Consider the following 14,988-nt stretch of genomic DNA (forward strand, 5'->3'; position numbering starts at 1 on the left):
GTCTTGCACCTGTGGCTAATTTCTTCCTAACTGCAGTCAGCAGGTCTTGATGTATCACCTGTGAGTTGTATATTTTTTCGTTGACAGTCTTACAGTGTGTGTGATATACTCAGGGGCTGAGCATCATGGAGGGAGCGTGGCAGACGGGGCAGTGCATGTTTGCTGTGGTTCACTGTCAGTCGTGTCCCAGTTAGCAGACAGGCCTGGTCCTCGGGGAGCTGCACACTGGTGCTCTCCCATACATCAGCCTGACAGGCCAAGCTGCTGAAAGGCCGGATGGGGACTAGCAGATCCTTGGCTCGTCTTACCCATGAAACAAAAACTCAATGTTATCAGTCTGCCTCAGCCTCCCTTTGATGTCAGAGTGTTTTATTAATAAGAGAGAGCCTCGAAGGTTACCTCCTCTGCCTGTATCATCCGTCTAGACTCCCACCTCATCCACTGTACGTGGTGGCTGGTGCAGCTAACTGCTGAGAAGATTCTTTGGAATAGTTTGCAGTTTGCAGAGAGATTTAAGTGTGATTTAGAATTTTTCCAGTTGTTTTTTTTAATTTTTATTAAATTGCTAGGCTATGAATGTAGAAAGCGAAGTGTCATTTTTGCAACCTCCTCACAAAAGCAGAAGCCAGATCTGCGGAGGGAACGATACTGGTGAACCATTGAGTCTGTTTCGCATCAAATCCAGCATTTGGTCATTTAGCCCTTTGCTTAATGTGCAGATGAGGGCAGATTGCTGAGAGGAGGCTGCAGACTCTCTCATTCAGAAGATGCAGGGTGTGTGTGAGCCAGGCCTTGACATGTGTTGTCAAAGGGCCGTAACCCCTGACCTTTCCCCAAAGACACTGACAAAACCTCCCCCCATTCTTTTCACACCATCCAATCGCATGCCCTTGTGTCCAGTCCACTGACCAGATGGCTGTCTGATAAAGGATGGAGGGATATACAGTGGACAGATAACAAAAATTACTCTCAATTGCAGCTTCCAATAAAACATCACCATTTTGTGATGCTTACAGGCTCTTTGTTTCAGATCATGGATGATTGTTTTGCTGACACACTTCCAAAAAATTTAAATTTCATGGAAACTTGAATTTTAAGTCCAATGCAAATGACTTGTTCAACTGTGTTGAACCTTGCGTGTAATAATTCAAATGTTAACTTTTCTGATTAGTATGAAAATCTTCAAGAAAGAGGATTTGAATTGCAAAAACTTTTTCCCCTGCAAAGTCAAATACTTCTGAGCATTAACTGTAAAAAAAAATATATAATAACAAAAGGAAAAAAGGAAAACAAATCCCTAAGAAGTGTGGGCAATGCGATCAATCATCTGACTGAGTGGAGAGTAAACGGAGGCTCTGGAGAATTGTGGGGACCCTCCTTAATGGAATGGATATTAAAGCCATCCAACTGAGGCCAATTTATGCCATTTCTCATCCCATTGTTCTCCTCACTCGATGAAATTAGCCTCAAACCTGGAGCAAACCAGTCGTGTGTGTCGAAGGGTAAAGGGTTGTGTGTTCTCAGGTATTAGCTGTTATTAAAAGTGAATGAATGAATGAAAAATACCTCTTTCTCTATTAGGTAACTGTGTTTGTCTGCACTTGTATGTGGGTGTCTTTATGTATAGCGAGTATGTGTGTGTGTTTGCATGTTTACAGGCTAGTGTAATGACTGGATCAGCTGTGCAGGGCCAGATTAAAATGAGCTCTCTGCCGGCTCATTTCCATTCCCATCTGTCTGCTGACCTCTGGGAAGCGCTGAAAGCTGACATGGTGCGTCTCTTTGGTCCTTGATGGGCCTGTCTGCCCAGCGTTGACCCAGTCAGCTATAAGACCCAACCCACCCACATCACCACATCACAGTCGTATTTGGTTCAGAGTTAGCATATTTCTATATCTCACTCCTGGTGCAGCAAATTCATGTTTTTGGTAGTTTGTTGCTTGTATTTAATTTGCCTTCTTCTAACTACCCCCTCACCACCAGCACCCAACTCCCCACTGACCAGCCCCCCCTCAGAAGACCATCACTTCGTCTTTGCAGTGACTGCTGGATAGAGTGTTTTGGCCAAAGCAGGGACGGGGTGTCGAGGCAAAGGGGTGTCAGGAGCTCCCAGGGGTTGTGGCCTCCATTCTGGCAGGGGTGACCCCATGTTAAAAGGGTGTCAGCTGGGGTTCTGTCATGGGTGATGTGTGCTAAAGACCTGCCGCCTCCTTTGTCTGAGGGCCAGGCTTTCAGAGGCTGTGAAGTGCAGCCATTTCTCTTTGTTAGTGCCTTGTTTCTTTAGGTGCTTTGTGGCTAGGTCTGTAACCTCCAGCCTCTCCCAGGGTTGGAAATCCACGCTTGCGAGATTGTCACTGGTGTCCTGGTTATTTGCTCAAGGACAGATTGGAGCCTGTAGTGGTGTCTGCATGTCTGATAGAGATAGGGCCGGGCGATAGTTCAATATTATTGTTTATCGATTTTCAGCAGAATCATTTTGCAATTATATTTTCTTATCATGACATTCTCCCACAGATATGTGTTGTTCTAATCAAAGATTCTAGGCAAGTTGTAATTAAAATCTAACAAAATGAGTTTCTGTTCAATCAAACTGATTATTTTATATGTGATTTTGAATGCATTTGCAATCATACTCTATATGCTATATATCAGTATTGGAAAATATGCTTATTAATTATGTGAAAATGCTTTTAACCATATTACTGTTTGTTACTATTATTATTTGTTTAGATATGTTTAGCAGAGCTGGCCATTATTGACAAAATCAATATATCACAATACTTTTGTCCAAATTCCTCCATAAAGATAATTGATATGTTTGCAGTGGTGGAAGAAATATCGATATCCTTTACTTAAGCAAAAGTAGCAATACCACAATGTAAAAATTCGCCATTACAAGTAAAAGTCCTCTATTTAAAATCTTAGTTCAGTAAAAATATTAACATCAAAATGTAGTAAAAAGCAAAGGTACTCATAATGCCAGACAGTGGCCCCTGTTGAAATTATATTATTATACTGTATATTGTTAATCTTTAACAACGCATCATATTATTCAACTGATCATATGTTTTGTATGTAAAATCTGCTGTCAAGTAATTGCAGTGGAATAAAAAAGTACAATATTGACCTCTGAAATGTATAATGAGTATAATGGAAATACTCAAGTAAAGTACTTTAGTAAATGTACTTAATTACATTCCACTGCTATTTGTTTGGGATGAATGTTGTCGCTTTAAGAAAATATCTACACACAACATTTATGAGAAAAGTCATTAATGATGGTTGTCAATCAGGTAGAGGCATACATGGTTAATTAGACTAATTAGAGGGGGAAAATATATATATATATATATATATATATATATATATATATATATATATATATATATATATATATATATATATATATATATGCCTAGACAAATACACATAGAAATGCAGAAGTATTTCTGGAATATCAGAATATATCTACTCCCATGTATTGCAATATCAGTATTATTCCAATACACTGTATTGCCCATCTCCGTTTCTGATCATCTCATGTGGACAGTGTTTTTCTCCATTCCTCTCTAAACCTCGATGACACAGCACAGTGATAATGTGCGAAAGACTTCTTGTATAACTCGTGGAGTGAGGGAGGAGGATGATTAGTGTTGATCAGTGATGATGAGATGAGGGAGGAGAAGAGCACTGGCTGTGACTACAGTCAACAAGCCAGTCAGTCGGTCCGTTAGTGGCAGAACAGATGCCTGTATTGGTTAGTGTTATTCCACAATCATCATCAATTCCTCCTCGATCACCTCCTGATTTCCAGCTCTGTGATTAAGAGTCAGGCCCATCTGGTGCAGAGACAGGAAATCCTGGAGTCTGCATCTGCTGCTGGGTGAGCTACTAAGCTGCTGCATTAAGGGGGTTAAACTCTTATAATCCTACATAACCCCTGGAATGCAGAGACCACAGTGCACATCAAAACCGTCATCTTCTCTGGACAGCGTCTTCAGGAAACACAGATAGACTCAGACAGACTGAATGTCAGCCTCCTCCTTCTCTGGCCCACTCAAAGCATCCTCACAATTTATAACCAGTCCCTCGGGAATTTTGTAATTAGAGCATGAATTAGATATACTGCAGAGAGAGTACGTTACATGGAGAAACCAACAGTGCAATTGCACATATCAGTTCAAGTGCTTTTCTGATGAGACTTTAGAGGCCAGAGACATGAGCAGGATTGCAATATTTATCCCCTTAAATTTTCTCTCTGTCTCCCCTTAACGACCTGCAGCTCTAAGCTACATAACTGTTAGACCACATTGGAGAAGTGCTAATAGAGCTCCAGCCAGAGCAGAAGTAGGCCCTGCTGGTGCCATATGACAAATCGGCATGCTGCTCTCGCCTACAATCCGCCCACCGACCACCTCCAAAGCTATCATAAGGATTAGCTCACGCAGCTAAAGCAAACAGACTGCTCAGTGTTCAGACAGCATTTGGTCCAAATCTTGTTCGTGCCTCCTGTTTTGATGGCTAGCAGATCCCAATCAGGGCTGCTATCGGTTCAAGGAGAAAAGGAGAATTAATGCGGGAAAGGAGAATTAATGTTTTAGGGATTTACACGACTGCCTTGCTCTTTGGGATATGCATAATTAATATTTTGGATTAGGATGGTTTAGATTAACTTTGAATTCTCTACTGAGTTCAGGAGACGGCGAAGCGAGGAGACACAGATGGGTGTGAATGTACTTTTGTCTTTGTCTGCTGGTGACATAAAAGATGAGAGCTCAAATCTGGAGAAACAGTTTGCATTACAGACCTGTTTTTGTGTATGTGTGTGTGTGTGGGAAGGTGTGTACCTCAACATTTAGAGGCCTCTGTCAGACTCCACACACTCTCAGAAAGGACTCATCCTCAGTTGGAGTCTGCTCCGTACGCTTGTGATTGGAGGGCGGCTGTGGTTGCTAAGCAGAGCTGCTCTTCCTGTGCTAAATAAGAATTTCGTGCTCTCTGGCTGATGGGCTCAAAGAAGCGTGCCAGAACACACACACATATGTACGCACGGACCTCTCAGTGCATAGACCTCTTACAGTACAGAGACCTCACCCTCCTCCATTCACTGCCCATCCTCTTTCATTGTGACCTCCACGCTGTGACTCGATGAGTCTCTCCTCCTCCTCCTCCTCCTGCTGCCTCTGCTTTCCTGTCTCCAACTCCTCCTCCTCCACTCTGCTTCACACACACTTCTCCCACAGGTCAGCACTGTATAAAGCTCCCCTCTTTATCACTGAGACCTCCTTGTCTGACACCTCCTCTGCCCCGCCACCATCACTCACCTCCTCCATTTGACACCTCCTCGACCCTGTAGGACACACACACACACACACACACAGACACACACACAGACTCAGGCTCTCTTCCACTGAGATCTCCTACTGCACTCCCCCTCACACTGCATTATACTTAGATCTCCACCTCCACTGTAGTGAGCACATGCTGTATCAGTCTGTATTCAGACTGGCCTACATACGCTGCACATGTATCACTGTACTGTTCCAGGGGTGTGATTGTCTCGTTTTGAAGAGATGAAAACTCTTCATCTATCTGTGTTTCTTTGATATAGATAGATAGATAGATAGATAGATAGATAGATAGATAGATAGATAGATAGATAGATAGATAGATAGATAGATAGATAGATAGATAGATAGATAGATAGATAGATCGATAGATCGATAGATAGATAGAAATGGTAAGGTAGTGCTACTTTGTCAGGATGACCTCATAACCATACTCTATCTCCTACTCCAGGCTTTTTTTGATTTTCAAGAGCCCGCTAAATGAAAAAATTAGTGGGACCTACATTTTTCGGCTCTCTCATGTTTTGCTGTGTGCCATTACAGACGCCTATCATCTCATGTATCTGCTGTGCCGCCAGGACATTGCATCTCAAAATCTGATCTGAGACCACTGTGTCTTCTCTCTGACAATCTGCACGTACTGTAAGAGCTCTGAGCCGACCCTCCAAACGGTTTATTTCTCTTAGCTTCATTTCGCAGGGGTCACAACTTTGGGTTGTATAGCAGAACAATCCTTCAGCGTTGGTGAAAAGCTGCAAGCCCCTGTGTGCTCTTCAGACCAGCTTGACATGCTTTCTTGCAGAGATGGAGCAATGCAGCATTGTCAGCAGGCACCCGTATCAAATGAATTCAGCACAGCTGTCCTAGCAGACTCTATTGCAGTGACAGGGGAAAGTTATTTATTCAGTATTACAGTCACCCCAGGATCCATCATGGTCACTCTTTGCCACAGCATCATGCAGTCAGGTGGACCTTTTTCCCTCTTTGACCTTGTTAGTCTTGTTTATTACCTCACCGAAAAGCAGAATGTACTGTATCTCTGCAAATGCACCCCGCTTTTGTTAATGTTAGCTGCCTGCCTTGTTCTCACTTTCTGCTCTCTTTCTCTCTGCATCAATATAGCAGGGTCCACATTCATAAGGACAGGCGTACAGATGGACCACGGCTGCTCACATACTGGGGACCCCCCCCCCCCTTTTGCAGGTGTCTGATAGTTGCAGGGTTGCCCCGCACTGTGCTCGCTGTGCCAGCTGCCCAGCAGGCCGCCTGCCTCCCTTGTGCTTGTGCCGTTGACAAGCGTCTGGCTTTATTTCCAGCCAGTCGACGAGCGCAGACACCGACAGCCATGGCCTGAAATAGAGCAGGCCCACCCTTTATCCTATAATGAGGGGACTATTATAAGCCTTGTGTCTTAAGCAGTGTCAAGAGAAGAGCTAGTACCCACATCATCTTAAAAAAGGTCAAGATACTTTTCAGATTGTCATCTAAATCTAAGTAATCACCTCTCCTTTTGGCACCAACAACTTAATCTGCTGCACAGGAGTATGTTGTTTTAGTGAAAGGTCATATGACCTTTTATGATCTGATGAGGCCCCTTACTCAAGAGAAGCTTAGAAAAAAATATGAAGATTACATGATGAGTTTTGATCTAGAAAATCAGAATCAGAATCAGAAATACTTTATTGATCCCCAAGGGGAAACTCTTTCGTTACAGCTGCTCACTATCACGTCAATGCACACGTGAGAATAGAAGGAATAGAAGTAAGCCAAAGTAATATGGCTATAACATAAAACAAACTGACATTTTGAAGATAATCAATTCACTTGTGACCTTGTATCAGTTGAATGTGTTAAATCAAATGCAAAGTTGATAGTCTGGTCTGGGCATCTGTCCCATATGGAATGTATTAATTATTCCAGAGGTAATAGCAGGGCATTGTTGGTGCCCTCATCTTCACAAAGACGCCCACCTCTGCATGTCCATATTTAATTCACCCCTTTCAGCTGCCGAACTGTACGGGCTGCTGATATAATGAGTCCCTCCAAAGAGATTAGTCGCCCTATCATCAGCGCAGCTCCCTAATTTCTCTGCCTTTGTTGTGGTGCAGGCTGTACTAAATGGGATAAAGAGGCTTGGCCGGACACAGTGGGAGGAAGTGGCTTTTGTGTTGCTAGCAGGTGCAGTGGAATGACAGTTTTGGGATGTATGCGTACATGCATGACTGCATGTATGTGTGTGTGCGTGCAGTTCTCTGTCTGGCCAGGCCAGGAGGGTATGTGCTCCCTGAGTGCTGCTGAGATACACCAGGAACCTCTGGAGCTCGACTTGAACCCTCAATCACAGGGCTCCTCAGGGGTTTGCAGTAAATTCTTCAGGCGAATGGTTTTCTCTCCCCTTCCTCCTCCGCCTCCTCTTTCTCTCTCTCTTTTTCTGCTCACATCTGGTGAACAGCGCTAGCACCCCTGTCATCTTTTACTGCGTTGAGGTCATTTCCACCCTATCGGTAAAGTGGAAACACATGATGTGCAGGGTTCGGCCTTAATGGGGTGGGGCTGGCATGGACCAGCACTGACACGGCTTTACAGCCAAAAGCTGCCAAAACAGCCTCTCTGTGGAATGCCTTCAACTTCAAAATTAAAGACATTTGGGGTAAATAATGTTGGAATATATATATTTACCCGTTAGATACGTAACTACTGTAATTAGTTACTTTTTTAAACATGTAGGATGTTTACATGTTTTTTTCCATAATGCATGGTTTTAGATGTTTTCTGTAATGAAATTGTTTTCATCGTCATTCATGACGCTTTGAAACTGCAAAAAAATGACCAAGCATTGTTTGGGCTTACAGAAGGATATTAAGTGTATAATGAAAACCAAGTCCGGAAAGACATGTTTCTTCTTTTGGAGTTTTTCTAGCTTTGTTCCAAGTTCCCTTCTCCCTTCACACACTTTTTCCCCTCTTAATCACATTATTGATTCCAACTGGTGAGCTGGAGAGTCGGGTATAGACTTTGGCAGACGCTCTGGATAAAGGGTGTGTCCTCAAGTTTAATTGGGATTCTCCTTTAGCAATAATGTGGATTTCCTCTATTCTGTGCCCTACTGTGCCATTCTTCTTCCAATACTTCACACCACAGCTCGCAGTGTTTGTCATTCTCTGGAATCTGAGCTTGTGTCATTTGTGAAAACTCAGCTCTGCCATCTGACACATTTTAGTTGATTTCTTGACTGTGCATTATTAGTATCCGTCTTTGTATGAATTAATTGCTCTGTCACGTTGACTACGTCTTTTTTGCTGTAATGTAATGAAACCACTTTTCTGGTTGCAATGACTTAAACAGTTAAAACATTTTGCCACTCTTAGATAATTTATTGCTGTAAGTATCTCAATGGAATAAACAGTTTTAATGGAGTTTTACTGTCTCACTACATGGATCCCAATGCGTCTCCAAGCAAATTCCAGTCACACTGTGGTTTCCATTTTGTGGTAGACAGAGCTGCAGTGTAAAAAGGGGTGGGCTGCAGTCAGTCAGTTACTGTCTGTGGGTAGACTACAGGCAGAGTGGCTGCTAGCAGCAGCTGCAAGGATTTTTATTCCTGCTGTCCAACAGGACTCCATCATAGACTGCAGCAGCACTCGTTATTGAGGGCACACACTCCTGTGCTGCATGCCTCTGTCCTCATTACCTCTGCAGCAGCTTAGCTCTCTGCCTTTGTTCTCTCTCTTGGCTTGAAACAGGAGAATATGGAGAGAAATGCTGAGGCTGCAGTTAGCTTGGCTGCCCACAACTTCTGCCGCACAGAAAAAAACATAGCACAGACAACCACCACCCCCCTAAGCCCTCTTGTCTACATATTTCCACAAAGCCAACACGCAGGGGATGCTCTAGTTTGATTCATCATCCTGACTTGGACATTCTGTTTGTTGTCCTTTATTCCCCTGGCTGTTTGTATTGCTTGTCTGACTTAAAGATTTCACTCTTAAGTGTATTTGTGTGCTGGCCTACTGACCAAATGCTCTCATGGCCAATCTGCTATTTGAAAGGTCCCATAGACTTGTTTCTCAGAGGCGTTAAACAGCAGCCGTGCAGAGTGGCTGGAGGGACAGTAAACTTTTATCACACTAATAACCCACAGTCACAGCTACCTTAATGGCTTAGACAGCCATGCCAGGGGTTGCCTGGAGGTCAGGTTGAATTGCAGGACATAAATGGTAGATTCCAACCGGTAGAACAAATAAAGGAAGAAGAAAGCAGGAGGGGCATCTGAGGTGAGCAGAAGGGGAAGAAAGTTGTTATTAGAAGAACAGATAATCACTTAAATTGATTAGCAGTAAAAGGAAGCCATTGATTGGACTGCTCTTTTATAACAAGGCGATCATTTGGCCTTTTAACCTTCTTTTCCACCCAACTCTGCATGCACACAAACCTTGGATTCGGTCAGAGCATGCCGTCAAAGTCAAAAAACTCCCACATAAGTGACAAGTGAGTGAAAACATTTGAGCTTGCCCAGCACTCAGTGAAAATATTGGTCAGAGAAGCCGTAGAAGAAGTAGTGTGATAGAGGAGATTTGTTAATGGAGTTCAAGTCTAAACTTTTTTTCAGATTCCTCTCCCTCTGGCTGAGGTGGATGGGTCTTGAGAGTGTTTGTTTTAGGTGAAGTCAGTGCTGGAACAGTATGTTGTGAACCGCAGGCCAGACTGTGGTTCTGCGGTTCAGCTTCGACCTGAATGCAGACTGCTCTGTTTGTTTTGCTTCTCCGTTTCTCAGGGAGAAATTTAGATGCTGCCAAAGTCCTGCGCTCACACCCAAGGCATGCAAATAAAACCCCTTCACACAGGGAAAAAAAAATGTACCTGGGTGTAGTCGCTACATCTGGACCTAAGCACCACCCCAGTGCAGGGGTACACATCTATTGGTGTCTCTGCTGTCCTACTCTCATCTTGTAAAAGGGCTCTTTGGGAGATGAGATGGCATTTGGTTGTTTCAGTGGCAGGATGTTTGTGTGTTTTGTTCCAAGCCTTTTCATAAATAGCAGTTTTTATGTTGCTGAGGTCAACTGGTTTTACTAGACTGGAGAGGCAAGTCCAGAGGCAAGGAGGCCTCCCCACCATCTGGCAGCCATAAAAGGGGGAACAGGAGGTTTTTGGTGGGGGTTTATGGGATGGTAGGATGAGACATTGAGAGAAGGAGAGACAGAGTGGATGGTGGACTCTGGTTGCCCCCAAGCTGCAAAGCTTCCTCTGCAGTCTGAATGACAGGTCAGAAGTTCATTGCCTTCTTTTTCATCCTGCATCTGCCTTGTAAAGTGAAGGAGGTGACGGTTGGTTCAGAGTTCGAGGGCAAAGGAGAGGATGTCATCGTGAAGCTGTTGTCACTGCTGTGAATAAAGATGTATTCTGGGCAAGAGATCTTTGTTTTGATTTAATGAGCTTGCTGTATTTTAAAAGTGTTTCAGTAGCTCAGCAAGTGTGTGTCCCCTTGTTGTTGCATTGCCATCAGCTAGTTATGCTATGCAGAAGATCAGACCTGAGTCCTACAGATGGTGCAAAATTATGTGGCTGCGTAAACACTGGTGATTCAATGGCTTGGTGTTGTTTGGGTATGCGTCACCCTCTCAAAGCACCCTGCACACCACAGAGTAACGAACAGTAAGTTGTTTTGTACGACTACAGATCCAGGCTCTCTTTTTGTCCAGAACAGCCCTATAGTCAGGTAGTGGCTTTATTTTGTTTGAACATCTGACTTACAGTGGGAATAACAACATTGTTAAGAAAATACTTGAGATTGAGGCCAGTGAGATTCTCATGGAGATTTCTGTGATGAAAACACTCTTGAGAGTCTCAGTTATGTTCTGCTGGAAGATTTCTTTCCCAGTTTTAAGAGCCTGAGCTGGAGCTGTCTGGTCCATCTGAAGCTGGATGCTCAGCCTTATAGGTTTTCCAGAATGGGGTTATCATTGCAGAGGACTGTGCTGCTGTGCTGACTCTGGCACTGATACCTCCCATAGAGATTTCATCTTTTGTTATGCTGCAGCTGAGATGTGTTAACCCTTTAGCCCCTTCAAAATATTTAGGTAATAGAAGGTTGAGGAGCTCTGTATTACCCACTTTAACCTTCCATGTCCCTGTATGTACATACATTTGTTGTGTATCAGTAAAAATAAGTGTAAAAGTCAATATGTTTGTTCTATAAATTAATTATATTGACCTCTTTCTCTCGCCAGTCTCGGTTGGGTTTTTCGACCCTCTGCTGCTTTGCACAGTTTGTATATGAAGAGAGGAAAAGTGCTGACAGCAAAAGAATGAGAGCGTGTTTGGCAGGCACGCCCTTTTAGGTTTCTGTGTCACTCAACTCTAATAAATTTTTTATAATTTCCTTGCTGTGGTATAGAGCTCAACATTGCTCTGCTCAGTCACATGCTATTTAGGGGGCTCATGCTCTGTTCAACTCATAAAATTGTTGGAATAGAAAGTGTAAGGTAGGAATTTTCACTTATTAAGACCAGAAAAATCAGTAACATAGTGAAGTTCTGATTCGTGTTGCGGGCTGTTTTCTGACTTCATTACGTATAAATTGTATCAGCAACATTTTACTCATGGAGGACAACCTTTTGACTTCTTATTGTAGGTTGTGTGGTTGGTACAGATAAAGCCAGCAGGATTGGATGCTGAATTAAAACCGATTTCTATTAGAGCTGAAAAGATTAGTCAATTAATCAATTCAATAGAAAATTTATTGGTAACTATTTTGAGAATCAATTAATCGTTCAGGGTCATTTTTCAAGGAGAAATGCTTGAGAATTGCTTCCACATTCTAAAATGTGAGGATTTGCTGCTTTTCCTTGTAATATTTTGAGGTTTTGGACAAAACAAGACATTTGATGAAATCACTTTGGGCTCTAGCAAATTGTGATGGAAATGTTGAGTATAAAAATAATTGTTACTTGGAGTCCTAGTTTCTATGATACCCTCTGAGGCGGACACCACAGTGTAATCTGGTGTCACACCAGAGGCAATTTATATAGCAGCACCCTCAGTGGTGGGAGTGTCATTCCAAAGTCCTTATTATTAGGTTTATTGGAGTGTCTCCAAACATTATCATGACAATGATATTAAATATACTTTCATTGCCAGGAACATTGATTGCACTTGACAAACTTTAAAGAAAGCATCAAAGGCACCTTCAAAGGCCGCCACAGTGAAAGACTCCAGCCAGAGATTCACTGAGAGCCTCTCAACATACTTCGGCCTGTTTATTCACTCACATTTTGCATCATGTCAGAGTCTCGAGCTTTAAGAAAAGGAGTGAAGTAAAGCACAGGCCCTTGATTGAGAGGCTCGAAACGAGGGACTCTGCTCTTGCTTTAGTGGTTCCGTCCACTGCAGTGATTCAGGGGATAAAAATGTGGCCTGTGTCTCTTTAAGAGCGCTGGCCTGTCTGCAGAATGCATCAGTCCTGTGGAGCAGACACAGGCCAGCAGGAGGAGGGGGGTGAAGGGAGGAGCGTGGGGCTGTGCAGAGGGAGGAACGAGGACAGGACGGAACAGCCGCAGTCTGGGCTTCCAGCCTCCTGGCTAGACTGCTGAAAGTTATTATTGAGTTCCTGTGTAGGGCCTCCCCTCCCTGCGGCATACTCCTCTGTGCTCACTACGAGGTGGACGGGGAGTGCGGGAGAGGCAAAGAGAAAAGTTGGCAGCCTCCCATGCCCCTTTGCAATGACCTTATATGCAACAAATAAAGGATAATTTTGTTTGATTCTGTGTTTTTGCAAGGGTGAAGCCTCTGAAAGCCTTGTAAGAATGAGAGCAACCACACACGCTAACAGACTTACAGCTGCTCGACAGCAGCTGAAACTGGCTTAGCTCACTGTTGTCTTAAGTTACAGTTTAGCAGACATGTCCTGTTTTCTTAGGAACAGCCTTAACTAGTCAAGACAAGAAGGTTGACACTTCACCAATGAGAAAGCAGTGAACTAAATCCTCTCCTGGCGTGCTAAACGATGAGTATGATTCAAGGACAGGTGGTGGGAGGACGACTGCTCCCTCACTCTCCTTCAAATAACTTTGTCTTTACCGTAAAGGACGACCATGGATGAAAAAAGTGACTTCTTAAAGCATGAATGTAGGAATAAAGTGACAGATTATCAACAGCTTCTCCAGAGTTTTAATCTCACTTGCAACACAAGCTAGTTTGCATTTTTCGCATTACTCTGTGTCTCTTGTAGGTTATCTTGTGAGCGCCCAACCTGCAGGTCTCAGAGATTTGCTGGGAAAGGCCATGGAGATTACATAGTTACATACATCATGCCCTCCTCTCAGGCCTGTGCCTGCCTGCAACACTAATCCCTGGCTTTCCTTCCCCTTTAGCGGCTACATTAGGGCCACAAAGCGCCTGCGTCCTTCCAGCTTAGCCCACCAAGAGAGAAACAGATTTTTATGTAATGCTCTGTCCGGTGTATTTGTTCTAAACCTGCTGTTGCTTTAAGCAAAGCTCCCTCAGGTTAACAGTATCCAGCTGCTGCCCGTCCTACTGTACTGAACTTGTCATGGCTCTGGCTCGCAAAAAGCCTGAACCCATGCAGCACCTGAGGCTCGTCAGGTTTTCCTGCACATATCTTCTGCAGCACGTCACATATGTGCCCTGATTAATCCCAGCATGTGTCTTCATTCATGGTCAGTGCGATCATTCAGCCTCTGTTTTAAAGCCGTCTCGGGCAGGGTTTTGCAGGAAAGCTGGGCGAGGGGGGAAAACCCTGGCGCTGGAATGGGTATTTTGTGGAGTTCTGTTTGTTGAGTCAGAGCTTAGTTGGGCTCTACTGTTATGTGGTTGCCATGGAGAAAAACACAGGCTCTTGTGCAATAAAATCATCCAGGAAAAGACATTTCCAAGAATTTTTCAGAGTCAAGGAACAGACGGCAAATTGCAGAATTCATGAGGTGCTGCGGTCCACCATCCGCCCCTCTCAGCCCTCCATTTTAGAGTGCTCATATTCATTTTATGGAAGCTGCGAGGCTTGAGCCCTCTCACCTAATTACTTCTGTAAGCAGATATGTTTTCCTATGAACGGGGGAGGGAAACAAAACCAGTGTTTAAGGATGGAATGTGTGATCTTAGGAACGGATGTTGTGGGTGTTTTATCCCCTATTTCCCTTACAGACAATTCCTTGAACAAGTGGAAACAAGTGAAATGCTATTTGATCTCTGTCAAATATTACTGTATACACATACTCACACTGTGAGGCCCTCGTACATTTGAGTCAGATTGTTGCTCTGCCAGAGAGAGAGAGAGAGAGAGAGAGACAAGAACATTTTCAGAGGCAATAACTCCTGGTGTAGTTTTGAAAATGTGTTGAAAGTTAATCGGTAGAACACTTATAAAACCCACTGGCTTTCTTGTATTTCTCCTGGAGCTGTAATTCTCTTTAGTTACGTCAAGGCTCCTTACTGCACTTTAATATGAGGTCTTTTATTCTTACTGTTTCCTATCTATCTCAATGCACTTTTCAAATAGTGCAGCTCTATGGTTGTGCTTTCTAGCATTAGAAAAATACCTCTTATGTGGTGGTGCAGTATAAAAAGCTAAAAAGCATAAGCTAAATTTGAAGTTCAAAGCTAATTAAACAAAAATAATGTC

The 14,988-nt window shown here is 43.4% G+C and overlaps 1 protein-coding gene across 1 annotated transcript in view; it reads left to right on the forward strand.

Annotated features, from left to right (window-relative positions):
• skib (v-ski avian sarcoma viral oncogene homolog b) overlaps positions 1-14,988 on the forward strand; it is a 32,309-nt gene that overhangs the window by 2,458 nt on the left and 14,863 nt on the right. The window lies entirely within an intron of this gene.

Source organism: Siniperca chuatsi, linkage group LG2 (assembly GCF_020085105.1).
Source record: "Siniperca chuatsi isolate FFG_IHB_CAS linkage group LG2, ASM2008510v1, whole genome shotgun sequence".
Classification (NCBI taxonomy): domain Eukaryota; kingdom Metazoa; phylum Chordata; class Actinopteri; order Centrarchiformes; family Sinipercidae; genus Siniperca; species Siniperca chuatsi.